We start from the raw sequence: 18,838 nt of genomic DNA, 5'->3' as shown, positions 1-18,838 counted from the left end.
AGGAGGAGAGCTGCATACTGCCTACGGTAATTGCCGTGGCACAGTAAAGCACGACGGTGACATTTTATTAGGTTAGTTTCTGTGTCACTACACTCAGATATTCACAAGCGATGACTCGGGCCTGTAAAACAATTAAATCATTAAATGAATTATGAGACTTGATAATAAATAATGCATCTGGGGACTCCTGGAATACAGTGAGGTCCCGTTTTCAAGCGTCTTCATGCAGCCAGGTTGGCTGCAACCTGCTTTTCTGAACAGAAGTGGAGATTCCCCAGTGATCTTTGCAGGTCGTGGCTTCCGAGTACATTTCAACTATGTCACTGCTCCGGAGAAAGCTGTGGGAGCTGGCAAGGTTTCTAATCTCCTGCAAAGCGTTTGTTGTGTGTATGTATCTTGGATATTTTGTAGTCAATGTCCAGGTTTTGAAATCTGAGATGCAATACCAAGATTTTCATGGATGCTTAATTTCCCTTACATGCTTCTGTTCTTTGGTGGCTTTTAATAAGGGAAATAGCTATAACTTTTATGAAGACAAAGAAGCTTCCTTTGTCTACAAGTCACCACACCCTGTATGTCACATAAAGGGACATCTAGTGAGCGCATAACGCTCTGCAAGAAAACGTATCCTTACTGTACCATTGAGCACCAGACTATACATTTTATCCAGCTACACTTTTATGTCGGTAATCCTGTGATTGTCTAATTTGTATGTGAAGCAATTATATCTTCACTACATGCACATTTGAAATGGCAATAAACTTTTTACTAGGCAGCTATTAACTTTTGATGGTGTTTTCAGCATATATTTTTGAAAGGACAACTGTGAATATTTTTCAATAAATGAGTTAGCTATTTTTTATTATTGCTACTACATGGAGCTGCGAATACTATTTACAGTAGAAAGATATAAACATTTCTGCCTTGCCTTGAAAGTAGTGTTTCTTTATGGTGTGTCATAACATCTCTGTGTTTTGTGCTGACACTCACAACGATGAATCAGTTCAGCTTTCCATATGTAAACTCTTATTCTGTTCCTAATCTTATTTTAACTGATCAAAATAAAAATATAAAAAGGGCTAAAATACTCACTTCATTTGTTCTAGAGTCTGTGAAATCACTGTAAATTATTTGTTTCCTAATTTTTTTTAATGTCTTATATTCTTTTCCTCAGTTTCTGTGTCATTCTTCCTAGTGGCAGTGGCAGAAAATGGAAAGCGTCATTTTGCAGGAACAGAAAACACAATTTTCTTATTGAATTGCTCACTGCGGTCATCCATGTCCTTATTAGTAAGTAATGTTGTAAAGTTCTTACAAAAGCTTTTTCTTAGTTTTTAAAATGGCAATATAGGTAATAATTATTAATAAATAAAATTTTGATCCATAATGCATTAAAGTGAAAAGGAAGAAACTAAAAATCAGAAAAAATATGATAATAACTGAAATGTACATGTCCAGTTTTATTCCTTATTGAAATATAGACTTGATTCCTATTCTTGTTACTGAGAGTGTATATTTGACCTGTCAATTATTTAAAATGCTAACAAAGTTTATTGCTGAATTTTGCAGAAAAGATGTGTAACTATTGACTTTTAAGCTGGCACAAAGTTTTTCACATGTGTAGTTAGGGGAGAAGTAGATTACTTTTTACCATTAAAAAAAATGTTTTTTTCTCTGCATGTTTTAAACAATTATTTTCTGAACATATGCTTTTTGGCTCGAAAAACTCTGCAGCTTATGAAGTTGTTTGTTATTTTGCTGTGATTTTATACACAATGGAAGGGTGAGGAAAAGGTCAGCAATAACTCTGCTGTTGCATTTTCACTGGGAAAAACATAATATTGATCGATAAGAAAATGGAAAAAGCACAACTATTAGCGTCTTACTTGATCTTCTCCGACCTTTACCCTGCCATGTTGATTTTATTCTTAAATGTTATGTCTGTTGTTCCAAAGGTTTGTCCTGTTTAGTCTTTTATTTAATTAATACATGATCTTCTTTACTCTCTCTAATGTTAAAACATGAAATTCGGTTTTATTGCTTGTTGAACCATTGTCCTCTTTACACTCAGCAATGCGCGCTGGATAATAACTCCGTGTAGGAATTGGCCTGCTTAAAACTACTCTAGAATCACAATCGAGGGGTACTTAAGTTCATCAAATTGTTTTTCAGGTCCATAGGAAAATAAGCTTTAAGGATGCGTAAGATCTTTACAAAGAAAATTTAAATCTCACGTTCTTAATCTTTCTGGGTGTAGACTGAAGAGCAGAAAATACGGTATCGAACCTCAGAGCTTCACTAAATGCCTGTGTACCTGCTAGGTAGTGACTATAAAGGAAGCACTCTGCACCGTGAGGGCAGTCTGCGTACGGTGCTGTACGCTCTTATTCGGGACATATGCTCACATGGGGCAGGGTGCTGTGGCAAAGCCACTGGAGTGTCTTGGTTTGCCTTTTGGTGCAAAATCTTCTCACGTGCTGCCAAAGATGACAAACCGTATGTTTTTGGCACTAAAAAGGAAGAAGGGCCTGGTTTTATTCATGGAGGTAGGAGAAAATAATTAAGTTGAATATGCAAGGATAAACACACACAGTTGAATTTGCGGATGTTGCACGTTTTGGGCTGCACCCCTTTGTGAGGAGCAGGCGGAGGCAGCCCGGCTCCCAGTCTCGCTGTGAATGGGGCGCGCAGGTGTCCCTGCCCCGCGGGGGGACGGGGCCGTGCTTGTCCCAGCACCCTGCCCTGGCCGACACCTTCTTGGCCCCACACTCCTTCAGCCCATGAAGCACCCATCATCCTTGGAAATACTTTAAAAAAAAAAAAAAAAGAAAAGAAAATAAAATCAAACAAAACTGCGGATGGTGAACCTCGAACCTCATGGGATTTTTTTTTTTTATTCCCCCTCTCCTGCTTACATTTCTTCTTCAAAAAAGGGATGGAAAACCAGCCCCAAACTGGCCTGAGACTGAGGTCGCTCATTTGTAGCTTCAAAGAAATATAGGGGGAATTCAATACGTCAGTAATCTAGTGTATAGCTACGTTATACGTCGGTAACTGGGTTTATAACGTCTTACTTCGGGTGCTCTTTACCAGAAAAAAGGTGGTCACAAAGTCATTTTCACTCCTAGAACTAAACAGGCATCAGAAAGAAGTTAAACAACTATAATAAGGGGGTTTTTTACAAAGAAGTAGAGTCCTGATCACTTGAATCCAAGAGTTTTGAAATAATTGTGAGAGTTGTTCCTGGTAACATTTTAAAATTTCATAATGGCAGGGCAGGTCTAAAGGATGGCAAGTAAATTTGTATTTTAAAACAATCATTAGAATAAACCTGTAAAGATGACACTGAGCCTACCAAAATAATGGGATAACTGATATGAAAAATAAAGGATGAGAATATAATTAATTTCAGTTGACATTTTTTATATTTTTTTACATAAAATAGTTCTTGCTGGCCTCATTTCCTTTCTTAAGAGATGAAAGGTTGATTAAAGGTGCCTTTATTAGCCTGATCGGGCTGAACGTCTGTACAATTTTCCACATATTACCATGCAAATTTCTCACCATCATAAGATGATATTATATGTGATATACGAATGATAAATATCCAACAGAGTAATTACTAGAGAATCATAATCAAGCATGTTTCCTCTGAGGTCTCACACAGACTAGTTCTTGCTCCAGTGCAGCCATAAATAGTTGACAAAAGCACATAAGAAAATATAAAATAGTTGTTGTAAGGTTTGCAGGTGTCACAAAAGCAGAAGGAATGGTAAAAAATCATGACAATAAGTTGTTTGTACAAGACTCTCTACATAGTTTGATAAACCAGGAAGAAATAACACACATTTTAATATAACCAAATGCAAGGCCAAACCCCTAGGGATAAAAAGTAGAAGATTTAACATTAGGGAGACAATACTTTGAGAAGCACTGAGCCTAAAAAGGCAGTCATGCTTTTTCAATGGAAATATTTTCTCATCTGGTGCTACAGCCAAAAGAATTAGTGTAAATCTGTGGGTTTATGAACAAGAAATCATTGAAGACGGGGAGAGAGCTGTATTATCTCTGTCCACAAAATTACTGACACCGTTGCCAAAATGCAGTCTGATATCTATTCTTCAAAAAAGATAGTAAAAGCTTGGAGAGTGTTCAGAGAAGAGCTACAGGAATGATTTTCCAGACAGGAAATTCCACCTTATGACCAAACCTACAGGAAGCTTAAAGTTTTTAGTGTAACTTAAAAAATTGTATGTCCCCTGCATATAGTTCTCTAACTACCAAAAGTGTTGCCATTTAATAGGACACTTGAATTCAGAAGACAAAAGCACCCACTCCAGCAATCAGAATATAAAGCGATAACGCTACGTATAGAAAGATTTATTTTTTTATTTGAACTTTTACATCAAAACTGAATGGTTGGGTTTTTTTCTCTTTCCTAAAGGATATTTTGCAGTCAGTCACAAGTTCTTAAACTCAATACCAGATGAAATTAAATGGCTAAATCGTACAGAAAACCAGATGATATTCTGGTCTTAAAAATCTATTAACTTCTATGAATCTTGCATACACCAACGCTTCTCTGTAAAAGTCTTTGGCATAATGCCAGAATAAAAGGCTGTGCTTATCATTATTATTTGTTGACATTATTTTTTTCTCAAAGGTGAACAGTTGTTAAACAAATATTACAGGCTTTTTTGTAACATTGAACTCCTCTATCATCATAACAACATTTCTCCAGCTCTCTCATTTTAAGTGCTTGAAAGTTGTTTTCAATTGCAAATTAGCCAGGGCAAAACCAAGAAGGGCGGTGATATCTCCTCATATGGAACATGTGTCTGATTTTAGTGACCTGTGATGTTGGATGTTTGTTGTAAATAAGGATTGTATAGTAAAGAAAAGGTTGATAGAGGTATTTTATCTAATGCAAGTTATTCCTTATGAAGCCTGACTTATTCTTCTCCGAGGTTTTGCATATTTCTCCCACTGTGTGTGGTTAGGAGGAAGAGCAGATAAGAAAGTATCTGGAAGACTCAACAAGTTATCTGCCTTGACCTTTGGAGAGCCTTAAAGGGAAATGTTGTCACTCTGAGGAGATGTAGAGGTCATACTAGGCACAGAGCCAGCCTACAACTTTTTTTAGAGTGTGTCAGAGCCAGGGCAAAGTGAAGACAGACTAGACTTAATCCTTTAACCTAACCTGTCAAAACTGCATCAAGTCAGCACTGCCAAATCTGCAGCCACCTCATAACTCAAAAAGGTATGCATGAGTGCATTTATGAATTTGCTTTTGAAAAGCAGTTTTATGGTTTGGTATTCACAGCATTATGAAACCTGGCCACATCGCTGGGTATGCAAACATAAAGCTAAATGCTGCCTGCTGCATGAGCAATTCATCCCACCGAGTTGTAAGAAGATACGAAAATAGATTATTGCAGAAGGCGATTGTTTTTAAGGGATACTTACTTCTAAATGTAAAAAATACAGACTTCAGAGAAACTAGGTTTGCGTTGTTTTAACAAAAACAGTAGAAATAACCTATTTGTCAAATCCACGGTAATGGATAAAGCACACAGCACATTAACCTGATATTTTATATTCATCGACTGTGCAGGAAATACTGTTCCTGTGTAGTGATGATAGTTTATTTAAAAGAAACATATTTTTTTTAGGTATTTGGGGGGTTTACATATATGCATGTTGGCTCGTGTGTACGTAGGTATGTTCATGTGCTTTTTGTGTGAGCCTGCAAATAGTTATAAAAGGAAGCATTCATGTGAAAAATAACACAAATGCATTCAAAACACAGGGCCATATCCTAACCGCTGCAAACTAGCTGGGCTGACAATGGAACCGCAGCCACGCTCAGACATGACAGTTGTCACAGCTCTCTATATGGCTGTGAACTTTAAATCGTGAATATACCATGACACAAATGAAAAATGCTAGAAAGCTCATTTTGTGCCGTTAATCCCTGAGCTTTTCCTTCAGATGGGTGAAGACACAGTAACAATTTTGTCTGTCTTCAAGGAGGATAGTCTGAAAACTATAGCCTGGATACACAAAGGGACTGGGACTGTAGCCCTCTCTTGAAAGAAAGCATTGTAACCTAAAAAAAAAAAAAAGCTGATGTTTTGGTCCCATGATGGGCTGGTGCTGCAACCCCACACCCAGGCATAAGAAACAGATCGCCTCCCCTCCTTTGTCTGTGAGGGTTCACGCGGTCGCTGTCGACAGAAGCACCCTGCAAGCCATGGCGTGGGCTCCTCGTCTGACGCCGGGAGAGGCCAGGGCCCAAGCGCCAGTGCTTGTTCAAGTCCCTCCGCTGTTGGTGCCCTGGAGTGCGGCGTCCAGCTCGGAGCACCCAAGTGGACCTCGGCGGGTCCATCTCTCCCTGCCAAATGCAACGGCTCCCACGCAGAAGGCAGGGCAACGCCTCGTGTGTGTGCGTGCGTGTGTGCATGTGCGTGTGTGCGTGTGTGCATGTGTGTGTGTGTGGAGGGGTGTGTGTCTCTGTGCCTTGGGGGGGCTGGTGCCATAGAGGGATCTGTGTCTGTGAGGGACAAGGATGGAGCATGAGTGTGATCTCTGCCTTAATGATCAATTAACTGGGAAATTGTCAAAAGAAAATGCAAAAATGTCAAAATTTTGTTAATAGTTCTTGCTTGTGAGCTTGGAAGAACCGTTAATGACACTTTGAGATTTTTACGCTGGAAACATCAAAACTAAAATGCAGTCTTCTTTTCTCTTGGAAAATGAGTGTGCTCTCATCTTAATGAGTCATCTGAGCAATTCCAAGGCAGGACAAAGAAGTCCTTATATTTACTTTCCACTTGGAACATGACAAAATTGGAAACCTGTGAAAAGTAGACCAAAACATGAAAAGACAAAGGAAAAGAAAATATAATTAACTATTGAAAAGAAAAAGTAAAAGAAAATATAACGAACTATTGAAAAAAAATAGAAGAGTCTGAATTATGAGTGAAGTCAAGTAACAATTATCTTAAACACGTGCCAGGGATTTTAATTCATATGTATAACTGATCTCTTCTGAAAACTCCATTGACTAATCAAGAATTCCACTCCCAGAAGGAGCAGTAGGTTGGCAGATGTTGCCCACAGTCTTCCCTCTTTTCTGAGGAATGGCTGTGACAGTCTATTTATATGATAGTCCAATGATCAGGTTGGGCACAAATATTAACTTTGGCAAGTGGACACGATTTGAGCAGTCCAGCTGATTGCTAACAAGGGGAAAACAAGACCCTTTTCCCTTCAAATCAGAATAGGATTGAAAAAGAGTCACAGCTATTTCAAAGGAACATAAAGCATGTTGTTTCATGCCTAAATTACTGAAGATATTTAATATACTATACATATAGCATGCATTTACCAAGAAATGAATCGTAATGCTGCCATAAAACTGAAGCCTGGATTATCTGTTACTGCTACTACTTCTGAATAGAAATGAGTCATTTCAGGATATGTGAAGAAAAACAGATTTCCAACTTCAAATACATATACAAGGACATATTTTGACTTACATTTTCAGACTTTACTGCCAGAAGGCCAGTCCGGGTTTCTGGGATGACTGGCTTCATAGCCCAGACCATAATTCCTGCCTCAAGCCTCTAATGGCTTACAAATGGCCACAGGCCTGAATCTACACTCAGAGCTAAAGTTTTCCGTCTTTCAGATGAGATCTTACCTGTTTTTCTCATTCACCACAGTCTTTATTAGACTTCTTTCTTGCACCTTTTGTGGAGAACAACTCCTCTATAGTAAGAATATGTGTTATGAAATGCTTATTTTGTTGCTCACATATTAAAGAGCGACATTGCGTCTTTCACAAGTAATTCTGTAAGAATACACTGTAAAAAGGCATAAATTTCTTCAGAATAGTCATTGTAACTTTGGACGACTTAGAACATGTATAGCCATATGTCAAATTAGTCTACAGCTAATTCTACTGGTGTAACACAATAAATTAAAGGTGATTGTGGATTAGAAAGTCTGCAATAGATGCACTTCAGCTGCACCTCAGCATGAAAGTTAATGGCTTTGCTAGCTGGGAAAGAAGAGTGGGAGATAGGCTTGCAAAGTACTTGTATATCATCTGGTAGCTTGAGAATGGTGAAAAAGAAAATTAGTTTTTATGTGTCACACAACAATTGCATAATGAAATTAGAGCTCAAAGTAGACTTTGGCCATGCAAATCTATTTTAGTGAATGCAAAATCAGAAGGTGCAAGGCCAGGTTGGACAGAGCTCTGAGCAACCCGATCTAGTTGAAGATGTCCCTGCTCATGGCAAGGGGGTTGGACTAGATGACCTTTAAAGGTCCCTTCCAACCCAAACCATTCTATGATTCTAAGTTTGCCATTTCTAACTAGTAGCCTTTTGGCAGTTCAGTGTTTTTGTCTTGCCCAGATCCCCAAATGACAATTGTCACTGGAGACTAAGCATTGCCTTTTGTACTGTCTAAAGTATAGAAGGCACAGAAGTATTTACTTGTGTGACTCAAAGGGTTGAATATGATGCGTGTTCTTCTAATGAGCTAAATTACACGGGAAAAGAGATCAAGAAGAAAAAGGAGATCCTTATCAAAAAGCTGCTTGAATGTAAATGTATATTTGCTTCAGGTACTTAAATGAAACAGAATTAGAACTTTTTAACAGCTACTCCTGACACTGAAGCAAAACCCCAGAGAACCAGATTTGGTGGCAGGAGGAGCAGAGGTGGCCTGTGCTGGCTCGGCTGGCAGAGGAGGAGGCATCGCCAGTGCTGGCTGTGCGGGCAGATGTCCCTGAGCTCTGTCCTCTGTGTCCCGGGGAGGGGACGTTTCTTTCAAGGGTTTCGGCGGTACAGCGCGAGCCTTCATTTTGAGCTCACCCACGGGGGTGTGGCGGGCCCTTCGTACTCGGAAGTTGGTGGGTTTACTGACATTATTCCAAGGAGCCAAGCTTTTTAATCTGATCCGACTCAGAAACACCCTCTTTCACCTCTGACAGGAGCCTGATTGCTCTAGTGCTTCAGATCTGAGTTACTTAAAGATACCGAATGAGGCCGATCAGATGCTGAAGGGCTGCCAAGATTACAGGCCTGTCGGCCCTATCACTTTTGTTATTAATTATGATAAAGCTGTACAAGCTGCAACCTGGTCCATTCAGCACAGACGCTGGGACAGCTTTCCTCCCTTATAGTCCCCTCTTTTCACTGCTCCAGCTATTCTTAGCTAGGGGAACAGTCCCTTGTGGGATGATTGTCATCTGGTATATATACATTGCAGCAGCTGACTCAGATAACCAGGAAACTATAACCAGCTCCCTGACTGCCCTGGGAACTTGGCGGCATCAGGGAGCCTGGCCCAGTACCAGGAGCAAGCACACAGCCATGGACTGCATTTTGTAGGAGCAGGACATATGTTTCTGATGCTCCTTCACTTTTCAGACTTAAAGCATAAAGACTTCTGCAAAGCAGTGAAATGTAGACAGATACCCACATCATTGCAAAGATGAGACCCAGATTTAAAGACAAACAAAAAGATGTCCTAAAGAGTTTGATGGTGTTTGTATGATTCCCGCTTTGTATCATCACTGTGGAGGTCTCTGTCTCTATTTAAATCACAAACCCAGTATCTCTTCTTTTGCTCTGTCAGTGATGGCTTTCTGTTTCCTGCTGACTCCCCTACACATTCCCTTACCGGTCATCTTCTGTCAGTGTGTCTGTTCCTTGCAAAGGAAACAAGGCAGAATTATTAAGTCATTATTGACCCTGGGTGCACAAGGTTACACCCTCCACAAAAAAACTTTTCTGGAAGTCTCTGTTATTAAATTCATTCTAATCTGAATTCTGAAAATGAGTCTTCCACAAGAAAACCTGCAGGAAAGGAGGACTGGAGAGATGGGTTACAAGCAACTGTGCAACAGGTTCCAGCAAAGCTGGTGGGTCCTTGGAGCTGGGAGGACTTCCTTCTTCAGGAGGCAGTGAACAATTCTGTCAGCTTGAAATGAGCATATAACCTCCCCCCCCCGCTGCAGCTTCACAGGCAGTTGAACCCACAGCGTCTTACTGCAGACAAAGGAAGAAATCTCGTACGCCCTATCCCTGCTTCTTATCCTCCTTCCTCTGCACCCTGTCTCTGCTCCCAGATGCAGACCTCTGTCTGCTCTTGCACTTCTTGGGTCCTTTGCTGATTGTCATCAACTCACTAGAATAGCAAAAAAACCTATTCACCTTTTTTCCCACAAGAGTAACTTTTTTGCCATTTTGGTGGGCTAAATTTGATGGGCTCCCTTTGTCTCTGCACTTTGACCCACAGAAACAGCTGAGTTAGGGCAATACACTTCTATCTCCCCACACAATGGGGAGAAGAGGCTGGGGCAGCGTGCTCCCTGCTTCTTGTCCTTTTACTGCCTAACCAAGGCTTGGCAGCTCCTCCTGTTGCATCACCTGAAGGATGGTGATGGGCTCAGCCTTTGTTTTGAGTAAAATCCTTGACTGTGTTTGAACTTAAGCTCTTCCTGCCACTAGTCATTCAGAATAACAGCACTGCTGCTTAAGCAGAGCAGTAGATGCAAATAGAGGAGGTGGTCAGGACAGATCCATCACAGCCCCCCATGCAGTGACCATTCACCTGAGAAGCTGATGGAGCTGTTTTCCTCAATAGCCAATGAGCTGTAATTTCAGGCTTCTCTGACAGCAGGTATTTCTGCCAGCTTTCCAAGTCTCAGTGTTGTACTGTGCATGATCCGTAATTGGAATCTTCCCGTCACCATTTCTGCTCTGGGGTTCCTACACCATTCTGGTCTGCAAAGTAAAAATCCCTGGCAGTGATCCTTGCTCAGCCCTGGTACAGCCTTTTGCCAGCTCTCTGCTTTTGTTCATTACTACCCAGAATTCATCTAAATTCTGTTCCTTTTGAACTGATCTCACAAAGAAACGCTACATTTCAAGAAGGAGGTACAAGGCAGTCAACACACAAGGACTCATGGATTTAAGAACCAAATCTAGGTCCCAGAGATCAATTAAGTGATCTCCTCACGTTCAGAGATCCCACAACAAGCTCTAGCCAATCTCCCAAAGCCTCAGTGTGCAGACACGTGCAGAACCAGTGCAGCCTGTGGACAATAAGTAGCGGAGGATGGCTGTTCACACACTCCGGAGGAGTGAGAGGCATGAAGTTATCACAAGAGAACATAGCCAGTCAGGAGCTGGTAGTATATTTTCCTTCTTATTACTGCTTGCCTTCGTATGTCCTCATGTCAGGTTCAAAGTATCCCTTTTCCTCAGGTGGTAAGCAGAGTAGGTGTATATAAAATACATTTTTTTCTTCCTTATTGCAGGGCCATTTTAGGGAATGGACATTTCTGAGAAGCCACTTGGAGCTTTTGGGAGCTATTTATGGCTACTGCTGTTCTGATTGAATAGAATTTGAGTGGGGAAAAAAAGAGAAGTTGGAAATGAGGTTGAGGCAGGGAAGTTTCTTTAGATATAAGAGGATGCAGAACAGTAATGGTGAGAGACTGAGAGAGGATGAAAGAACAACTGCAGGACTGGTGGGAACAATGCCAGTGCAGAATCAGGATGAGTGATAAGAGGCATGGGGAAGGGGGAGAAGAAACAGGTTATGATGCAGGGAAGCAAACCAATCCACCCTTCCTAATTCTGTGGTGTGTTCCACTTTGAAGCCTTTTGTGCTGTATCAAAGCAAAGACTGTATTGTGCAGCCTGAGCAGCCACTGTACTTGCAAGCTAGTAGGCAAGGGAAGAAGTAGCAGCATGCCAGTTAGGTTTGCATGGTGGTGATAGCAAGTCGTGCAGGATGGAGAGGTATGCTAGCAATGTCTCCCGTATTTCAACAAGTGTGGGGGATATTTAGCTCCCAGCTTTACTTATGAAGATTAATGCTGTTCCCTCTTAACTATTGCTTTGTGGAAAGTCCAGATCAAAAGACACAAACCAGCTCAACAAAAAGAGGGCTGTTCAGGGAGAGACAGAGCAGAGGCCACCGTGTGTCCAGGTTATTTCATACTAGACATTTTGTTTGAACCAATGCTGAGAGCTCTGTGTTCGGGTTAAAGGAAGTTTGATAGTGCTGCTGGAACTGCTGAGAGGACGGACGCTCCAGCCAGGTTGAGTTACCCATGGTGCTGTGTCCTGGCCCTCAGGTTCGGGTATCACACTGGCTGCTCTTGCCTGAATGCTAAGACAAATCCCCAGTAATCACCATTTCTTCTGTGCACCCTGTTTTGCACTTGAAGGAAACCTGAACAAGCGAGGAGGGAGTCAAGATCTGTTGCAGCCATCCCCTGCTGTGGGTAGTCAAGGGACTCGCACTGTGAGAGTGAAGGCACGAGCCTTTTGCCTCCTTTCAGACAAAGCTTCAATGTCAACAAATGCTGGTGAGGTCTCCTGTTCCTGTACAGGTCAGCTCCTGGGACTTCCTTCAGGGTGTTATTAAAAAGAGTCAAACAGACCTGCATTCACGACCAATGTGTTAGGATGCAGTAACAGTCAGTGAACAGCCAGTGAAGGGGAAAGCCCTGAAAAGTACTTGCCTAAATTCACAGCAAAACCCTGAATGGGATTCCTCTAACCCATCATGGATATTGGAGGTTGGAGGACCTGCCGTAGAAAGCATCTCATTCCACTGGCTATAGAGGGAGTTCAAGATTATTAGGTGAAACATCTTATTTTTTTAGTCATCTGCAGTTGGGTTTCCCACTCTTCTCATTATGCAGGAACAAGTTCTCTGTGAGGCACAATGAAAAAGCTGAAGTTTTAAAAATAAGAGTCTAAGATCAGGCAGTAAGACACATACTTCCTTTGGCTTAGAGTGAGACACTTACATTGCCATTTTAGTTACTGAAAAGCAGCCTGAAATATTCGAAATGCTTAAAATCATGTGCTTCCATTGATTTCAACATGTCTAAAAAACTCCAAACTATTCATTAATCTGCTGTCTATGAGTGTAATCAAAGAGAATCCTTTTGAAAAGGAAAGTTTTGCAAATAATGACAGGGAAAGCATAAGCTGCCTTAATTTCCTGTGCCTGCTGCCTTTTTCTGCTTAAAGTGCTCTCTGCTTTTCCCTTCAAAGCCTTAGAAATATTTTTTGGCTTTGCTCATATTTATAAAGCTGACGGTATGCGGAGAAGGGGCGGAGGAGCTGATTTACATGGTCAGTCATACATAGCAGAAGATGCAGTTGTGCATCTGTAGACGAACCATAGTCTGGCATTTGTTCATATAAGTGATATGATGAATAATTATGAAAAATTATCTAATTTGGGAAAATTACAATCAGATCATGTACATTATGGGGGAAAGAAAACTAAATTAATTATGTACAGTGTGTAACTGTCAAATACCAACAACATATGTAATGGAAAGTCAACAATATATAAGGATTCGACTAATTTCTATATATCCTGAATTCCTCTGCATGTTCACGTTCCTTGGATTCACAAACTGCCATACTCCAGCTTATCAAGCTCCACTTGTAAAAAGACAGGCCAGGATACAAAGAAATTGTTTAATGAGGATTATTGTTCTGTTGAATCAAAATGGTAGTCTGACTGCCGATGGCCACACCATCGTGAAGGGTTGTGTTGTAGGGCTCAGCAGAACTCCTGGTAAAACTGCTGGCGATTACTGAATGCCCAGTTTTGAAAATCAAACTTGTCATGACAAATAGGCAAGCTATGAATCACTTATACACATGAAAATGTCTAAAGAGTAAATAATCTTTAAGATTTTGGTCACAGTGTCGCATTATCAATCCCTTAAATGATAATAGTGGAACTGCTGGTATTACTGGTCCACTGTAAAATTGCTTTTCTGTGAAAATTATATGATTTTTAATGGTTTCTTGATTATTTGCTTTATAATTAAACTATCTAAAAGTTTTTAGTGTAAATATTCTTTTTCCTAGAAGCACTAAAAACATCACTATGTCTGAATTGTGCTGATTATTGAAACATGACCAGTAAAGAATGAAAAATGACTAGAAATGGCAGCAAAAAGCCCATACACTTTTTTATTGTTTTATACAGAATCACAGAATCATAGAATGGTTTGGGTTGGAAGGGACCTCAAAGACCATCTAGTTCCAACCCCCCTGCTGCGGGCAGGGACACCCTCCACTAGACCACGTTGCCCAAAGCCCCATCCAGCCTGGCCTTGAACACTTCCAGGGAGGGGGCAGCCACAAAGGCCATCCTCAGAGAAATCTAAAAAGAGGAAGAGAGTCAGTTGTGAAAAGTGAGAGCCTCAACTTTCAGCGGAAGTAGCTGATGTCTTTGCCTTAGGGTAGGGCTATTGAGACTGAATACAAATTGTATTCCAGTTATGACTTTGAGAGTTGTTGATAGAAAAATAAGTATTATTTTAAAATACCTGATCCTAAGTTTGGAATTTGGAATTTTAACTCTGTTTCCAAAACCAATAATCTTATCTCTCAACGTGCACATCCTTCACATTTAGTTTAATATGGAAAGCACATATCTCGCACAAAATGGAGAACGCATTATAGAAAGAATAAAAACCCATTTCATATGGACTGGGTGTTCACGACAGACTCAGTGGGGACCTTTGATCTTACAGTCAACAACCATGTATTTTCTTCTGCTTAGTTTTTTCTTATATGATTACCTTAAAAGAATTCTTGCCATATGTCATTTGAGTCCTTTGGGGACTTTGAAAGAAGATGAGAAGACTACTTAAGCAAGCTTTGTAAATGTATGTGTCTGTCCATAGGTATTAAAGTATACAGATAGTTTTTATCTTATGTCATACTTAAATTTATTAAAAATAAATGAAATGTACTGAATTTTATCACAGCTAAAATGTGCAGCTTACCTAGCTGATATTCATTTAGTTTTTGCTGACATGTACGTGTTAGGGACTAAGCTCAAATATTTATATTAAAAGAACGAGAAAAAATTTCTGAAGCTTTAGTATGTTCAGCAGAAACACCTCTATTTCTATTTATAGAGCTATGTACATGCAAATATCTGAGACTATGTAAGTGGTTTTTTCCTCATATAACTAATGTAAATAATTGTGGTAATGAAGAAATTGATAATCCTTAAACTAGATAAAGTGATATAAAGTACCGTGCCTGGTTTATCATGCAGCTTTCCCAGTGCACAACAATCCCACCCTGAATTACTAGCTCACCTCTTTCCTAGCCTGTAGTCTTAATATTGGCAAACTGCGCTAAACAATATAGACCATGATTGGCATTTGCGTATGCACGTTAGGCAAGTTCAATTCCCATGCTATTTAAAGCAAATTAAATGTATGATGGGTCACAGTTTGATAGAGAGACGCTTCTGTGATCCTTATTTCTTCCTGTGCTCTTCAAAAGGGCAGGGCCAAGGTCTGGTGGGCAGGAACAACAGATAGGAGAAATCAGCCTTCAAGAGGAACAAAATATTGAACTTCTGGGCTTTTTAAGCAAATTTCATATAGATACAGTTTGCATAATTGCCAGTTTCATGAATCAAAAGCTTCAGGACCTTGCAGAGAAACAAAGGAGGGAAGGGATGCCCTAGTCTACTCTGAACAAAGCTTTTCCCATACTATTACTTATGCAAGTGCTAAGGCTGAGATCTAGAAGGATGAAGGACCTGCTTAACCACTTTACAGTGCATCAGCAGCATACAGCGAAATGCGCTGCAGACACAGCTCTGAAGTGAAGGTAGCAAAATGGTCAAAAGTGATTAACTCCATTTCTCAGAGAATTGCCTAGCCTTTACTCCAAACTCCCAAAACATGTGGCAGCCTGTCATTGCTGAAGCTGTTAGAAAATGTGTTACTGATTAAGAACATATATTGTCTCTGTGCAGAGTGCAGTCACTGAGCATATTCAGTGTCTATTTCTTAAATTATGACTCTAATGGGCTTACTGTTTCCACAGAAAGACTTGGTGATGCAGGGTATGCTACAGTGAAGTATATTCCATTTTTATCCCACACTTGAATCTGCATGTGGAGTGGATTCACTCTCTTCGCTCCAGCTTTGAAGAAGGAGGTATCCTTTATTTGAAGCTGGATGCGATAATTATGGCCATACATCCTTCTTTAGTTCAGGAAATCTCACTGGTGAGAGCTGTGCCAAAGCCTGCCTTTTAAACTGCATTATCTGACTGACTTTTGGTTACATGTGCAACGTTAGGGACTTATCCTTTTCCAGATCACAAACAATTAATATGTTACTTCCTCCTGGCAGAGCATTAATCAAGATAAGTCAAGATGAAGGCTAAGAACCTTGTCTCCTTACTCGGTGTCTGAAGAATTTATAGTAGTTAAAAGCAGTGGAATGAAAATAAAATACTTCCTTACATCCTTTTCTTAACATTGTCCTGTTTGTAGAGCTATCTATCTACCAGTCAGCTACCTCTGTGACAGCAGCAATCAAGGTCAATGATACTTCTCGTCACATGCTCCTGGCCATTTAGAGTCCCGACTGCTTAAAAATAACAACCCCAAGGGCATACCAGCTGAAACGAGCTATGCCCAGAAGGGGAACCTCTGCAGCTGTCTTCATAAGAATCCTTCTTCACCTGTAACCTGTGTGGCTCTCCCATGTGCCTCACACAGCAGCCACTCACGGGGGAACGAGCTGCTGTTATTTCCTGGTCTGCAGAATCTCTTCCTGTGCTCAGCTGACTCTGTATCAAATTTGGGAACACGCTCTTAGTGAACAGAACATTGCATGTCGCCCCTCTCCTGTAAATGATGCACCACAAAATAAAATGTCCCCATTCCATTCTGTCACTATCTGCCCTACCGCTGGGATTAGAGAGAGAAGGATGTCAGCAGGTGCTCACAGCTGATCAAGAATGGACTGCAACCTTTCTCTAGGGGTCCTGGGAGCGGCACTGAGAAGACTTCAAGACACACCACGTAGTCCCCTGCCCATGGGTCCTTCACAGTCAGGAATACCAAACTTCTTCAGTCTTCAAGGTCCAAGCCTGAAGTTAGGTTGTGAAGAGCTTGGGGTGTTTGTTTCTGAAGGGTTGGGATATTGACTTGGTTGTAGTCAACTTGGGAGATCAACTCTGAAAGGCAGAGCACCAGGCTCAAATTCAGCCCAAACAATACTGATGGGAGGCTGATCAGAGAGGACAGTAAGTAAATAAATTGATTTCCCCATGCATTGTAACTCAGGTTTCCAGACTGATATAATACAGTTTGCCTGCATTAAAAACTGGGCACTTTCAATGATATAGTTGACCCACTGATGCTTTTCAGGATTAAGGAACTACAGTTTTGAATTAGTGGCAGCTATAAATTAGTCCTATGGTACTGCTGTGCACACACCATGTCAAGTCTGTTTGGTTGTTATTAATTGGAGAAGGATGGCATGGGAATTGTCTATGTATAGCTAATTAAAACCTTTCCAAAAGCAGGAATTTGGTGTTTGCAGTAAGCACTGATGGCCATGTTTCAATAGACTGCAGCATTATTTGCTTATCACATTTGCTTTCATCCTACTCATACTATATGCGCGCAATCCCATTCTCCCAGACTTCTATCAGTCACTTCCAGCAATGAGGAAATTCTATTTTCTTGATGTGTAACTCAGTTTCTGTCTTGTTTGTTTGCTTGCTTGCTTTTCACCTTTTCTTTTTTGTAACAGAGATTCAAAACAGGAAAAGATGAGACATTGTGTATTAGGGGAAGATTCAGACTTGGTTTGTGCGTTTTGTTCATGCATGATTTGGGATCAGGATTTGGTGTTCATGTCCTTGTGTTTTGCTTTTATTATGGAACAAGATTCATTTCTCAGAATCACCTGAGCATTTTCTTATGATAAGTTCCTTAGTTTTCAGTCAACTTGCAAAATTGGCACTCTCTCTTGCTTTTTTTTTTTTTTTGTAGTGCATTATAATTTGACTTTATTAGGTCCTTCATTTTAATTAAAAAGTCTTACTTTAGGATTGTGGCAAAGTTTTATTTCATTAAATGTGTAGAATGGAGGTGCGTGTTGTGGCTGTTTCCAGGAATACTTTTGTATTACACGGTTGCACACAATCGCAGAATTCAGTCCTGTGCTGACAATGCCTCCCGTCCACAGTGATAGGCATGAGCCTGCATCTGTGACTCCTGGTTCAAGTGAAGGACATTCCTTCCTCCCTGATTTTTCTCTTTCTTTCATCACTTCTCCTAGGAAAGAAAAATTCAGGCAAAGAAAGAGCAGCAGCAAAGATTCATTGCAGAGCAAGAGAATAGTTATATCTGAAAACTTTTCCTGACTAGGTTGTGTGGCAGCAGATGGAAGAAGAGCAAATGTCTTTCCTTCACAGATCTGTCAGCGAAGAGAGGCTTTGCATTCCTCCAGGTGGGAAGATGAAGAGAAAACTTATTGTTTCTCTGACCTGCATGACTGTCAGAGGAGAGGCTTAATGGAATAGTTTGAAGGTAAACCTGGCAATAAGTTTGGGAATCTGACTCTTGGCCTCCACATTTGTTGATTCCATTGGCTTCAATTTAATACAGAAGTAACATAACTTGAACTGGCCTGCTTCACTAAAGCATTCAATCTATGTGACTAAACCCCTTAATATAAACCAGTTACATAGCGTGAGATTCCTTCACGTACTTTGTGAGTGTTGCTAACCCCCAGGTTTACATGCAGGAACTGTGTCAGCAGAGGGTTTACCCAAGTCAGCTGCATGCACAAGGATCCTTCCTGCTCTCTGATATGGTATCATAAATATGGAGAAGCTCCAACAAAGTTAATCCGAGTTATAGCTGACTAAATCTGGTGTAAATGAAGGCAGAAATCAGTACTGGGTCGATGCATGGACTTAACAAAAAGCTTCAATTCATA

At 40.5% G+C, this 18,838-nt stretch overlaps 1 long non-coding RNA gene across 1 annotated transcript in view; it reads left to right on the top strand.

The window, feature by feature from the left end:
- Positions 1-17,862, top strand: part of LOC129203436 (uncharacterized) — a 78,220-nt gene extending 60,358 nt beyond the window's left edge. The window contains exons 2-3 of the long non-coding RNA XR_008576032.1: positions 1,175-1,290; positions 16,375-17,862. This is a non-coding gene — a long non-coding RNA (uncharacterized LOC129203436). The remainder of the gene's footprint in view (positions 1-1,174; positions 1,291-16,374) is intronic.
- Positions 17,863-18,838: the final 976 nt, after the last annotated feature.

The sequence above is a fragment of the Grus americana genome, chromosome 2, assembly GCF_028858705.1.
Source record: "Grus americana isolate bGruAme1 chromosome 2, bGruAme1.mat, whole genome shotgun sequence".
Taxonomy (NCBI): domain Eukaryota; kingdom Metazoa; phylum Chordata; class Aves; order Gruiformes; family Gruidae; genus Grus; species Grus americana.
This window is presented reverse-complemented; position numbering and strand designations above follow the sequence as displayed.